This window comes from Poecilia latipinna, unplaced genomic scaffold (genome assembly GCF_001443285.1).
Source record: "Poecilia latipinna isolate Pla-1442-1.1 unplaced genomic scaffold, P_latipinna-1.0 Scaffold3960, whole genome shotgun sequence".
Classification (NCBI taxonomy): Eukaryota; Metazoa; Chordata; class Actinopteri; order Cyprinodontiformes; family Poeciliidae; genus Poecilia; species Poecilia latipinna.
The window spans coordinates 1-3,305 of NW_015116576.1; the positions used below are offsets into that span (position 1 = coordinate 1).

At 41.5% G+C, this 3,305-nt stretch overlaps 1 long non-coding RNA gene across 1 annotated transcript; it reads left to right on the forward strand.

Annotated features, from left to right (window-relative positions):
- The first annotated feature begins 848 nt into the window (after window positions 1–848).
- LOC106941968 (uncharacterized) lies at window positions 849–1,520 on the forward strand. The gene is made up of 2 exons (XR_001423510.1): window positions 849–971; window positions 1,211–1,520. It is a non-coding gene; the product is annotated as an uncharacterized LOC106941968 (long non-coding RNA).
- Window positions 1,521–3,305: the final 1,785 nt, after the last annotated feature.

Sequence of the window (3,305 nt, forward strand, 5' to 3'; positions counted from 1 at the left end):
TTGTTACTGTTTCTCAAATATACAGTATATATATATATATATATATATATATTGGGAAGATAGTTCATTGGGGTCCGGGTTGTGAATTTTTAAATCTTCCATGCTGCATTATTTCCTTCCAATTATTTTTATCACTCAGAGATTCCCTCTGCTTGGCCTCCAGCAGCAGCTGCAGGCTTTGCCATGGCTGCAGCCTGAGGCTTGAGCAGAAACGGCTCTGAAGCTCTGTGGTAGCCACTGACTTTGAGGATTTTTGAGAGAGCACCAGAGTCATGCTATGTTATGGCTGTCTCTTATTTTTCATTTATACTACAAGCTGGTTTTGTATAGATTCTCTATACTGCCTGTACTCATTTTAGCTTCTTTTTATAAAAGATTATACTTAAATTAGGGTCAGATGAAACTACTTCAGGACGTGACTGTCTGTAAACGTCATCCAACTCTGGAGAAAGAGGCAGACTTTGGGGGATGCAGGGAAGTTAAAAAGTAATTGCCTGCTTGCAGATTTCTTCTCTTTTTTAAATGTTTCAGATCATAAAGCCAATTTCAATATCAGACAATTTGATTAAACGTTTTCCAATTGTAACCAGTATAATTTTTCCATATTAGATTCAGTTTATTTTATTTTCCCTTTTGTTAGATTTAATTTTATTTATTTTATTTAAAGATTTAATAAAAAAAAAAAATCCTCCTTTCCTTAATTTATTTAATACAAACCGCGCGAGAACAACACTGTTCTCGCGCGGTTTTAACGTCATGTGACAGCTGCACGTCAGCGTCCTAAATTGACAGCTACCGCTTATATGGCTGCTCATTGGCACCCTAGGTAGGAGGCGCTGTCGGACTTTGGTCTGTTCCAAAGCAGTTAAACGTCTGTTGTGCATTCTTCAATCGTGTACCTCTGTTAATTTGCAGACGTGTAAGCATTCGACCAAACGCTGTAGCGATCACGGTTTGTCAAGAGGGAACTGGTGAGTGTTGTGTTTGGGAGCTAGCATGCTAGCACTAGCCTTCCCAGCTCGTTGAGTTGGTTATACACCGATCTAAATATAGCACATTCAAACTGAAATGTTTACCAGTATAAAACACTACTGTTACTACTGTTGTAAAAAGAAATTGAATTTGCATAAGTTGCATAATTATGTAAACTCATTTAATTATAAGAAAATGCGTGTACATGTGAACTGATTATTTAGGCCTGTTTACACAGGCCAGGTGTGTTACAGATTCCCATTCAAAGGACTTTGCTGCAGGGATAAATCACGGATTGTCTGGTATGCTGACCAGACTGGCGAACTAACCAATTAGCGGATCCGGAAATACCACACCACCTTCTATCAAAGAAAACTATTCCGAATTGGTTGGAGACATCCGGCCATAAATTGGATTATTTTTTTGTTCCTTTCATCACCAGCAAGAACTGTTGAATTCCTTGGATTAAGGAACCATTCTGGACTTCATTAACTGTTGACTAACCTGTATATATTGTAAATATTAATACAATTCACCAATTTTGCACCATCTGGTTGTTTCTGTGTTTTACATTTTGCCACTTCCTCTAGCAGACGAACCTAGTTTTTAGAATCACTTGGACTGACTCTAACTTGGATTATTTCTTTAATAATCCTAATGGTCCTAGAATGTAATTTAGGTTACACAATTCATGGCTATAAAAGCAGGTTTGTCACTCAAATGGTTTTGCAACTATTGTTGGCAAAAACGGTCAAGCTTTTGTGATAATGGACCTCTGTTCTGAGTCACTCTCTTTTAATTTAATAATTGTTTTAAATTAGCCCCATTGGAGGTTTTTTGTTATGAATGGCCTGTTTAAGGTCAAGCCATGGCATCTGAATCGCATTTAAAGCTGAACTTTAACTATGCCACTCCAAAAACTCTCATTCTCTCTGTGTTTTTTTTTTTTTTTTTGAGTCGACTTGCTGGTGTGTTTAAGGTCACAGAATGATTGTCATTACAGGATATTCTTTTAGAGAGCAGGAGCCATTATTCTCCCTTAAGAGAGTAACTGACTCTCTTAAGGGGTGAATAGAGCTTCACTCAGTACCGCTACGGCCGTGGAACGGTGGAGTCACTAGCACTTCCTTCTGGGGGTCCTCGGCCAATAAATAGGGGTAGAAGGTGGGAGAGCTGCCCCTTAGGCCGAGGAGCAGTAGTTACATGGTTGTACCTCCTAGTGGTCCCGCTGGAACGGCACTGTCGCCGGCAAAACCAACCGTCCCGGGTGGCGAGTCGAGTTTGACCAGACCGACTCTGAAGTCCCAAAAAATCAATCGGAAGGAATTGCCCCCCTTTTGTCCTTCCGCAGCTGAGGTGTCGCAGGCTGTGGCCTTCGTCCCTTTAAATGCAGACATATAAGCGGTCGTGAGTGTCTCTTAGGGGAACCACGCACAACTTGGTCGCGCATGTGTTTGTGGTTGGGCATGTGTTGCAGCGTCTACAACCTCCCCAGTGGCGACGGGGCAGCTGTTGGGTGATAGGAGGGGTCCCACCCAGTGGACTGGTGGAGCGGGGTGAATCTGCATGCCCTGCACGGGCCTTGGCCTGGTGTGTGGAGGAACTTTGTGTGAACCGGGCAAGGTGGAGGGTGTACACATACCTCGTGGCTGCGGTGCCACGGAATTGTGTAGCTTCGGAGGTAGGGCCACTCGAGTTGAGCACGTTCCCATGGCGTGCGCTGGATGCGTTGGGATAGTCGGCACTCGTGATAATTACAAATCAACATGGTGCAGACTTCTGATGCCGTGACGGACACGATTCAATCCGGAAAGCGGTATGCGCCGCCACACAGTAGCTCCACTTTGTTTTCCTTTAGTTCTGTTCGGTTCTAAAATGCAGCTTTACTTTTAAATCAGATGTAACGGGATCAGCACTTCATAAGTTGATCGTCTATTTTCTTCTTGGTTCTCTTTGGTCCGTAGTGGCCTTTGATCTCTCTTAAGGATGTGTTTAGATATATACATAATTCTGCTTCTTGAAGTGTTTTATTGAGTTTGAAGTTTAGAAAGTAACCAGACATGGGTGGAAGTAGTGAAATTAAACAGTTTTTGTGGTTAATCACAGAATTTTTGATGAAACGGATATGATCATGTTGGTTTAGACAGCTTTTTTCCTTTTAATTTCAAAATGTTTTTTTGTATTTAACTTTAATCAGGTTATCGCTGTGTAACAGAGATGTGCTGATCAGGATTTTTTCCTGCAGATTCAGATTCCGATCACCCATGAGGGCCGATCATCGATACCGATCACATAATTTTTTTTAATCATAAACACTACCGGTTACATTATAT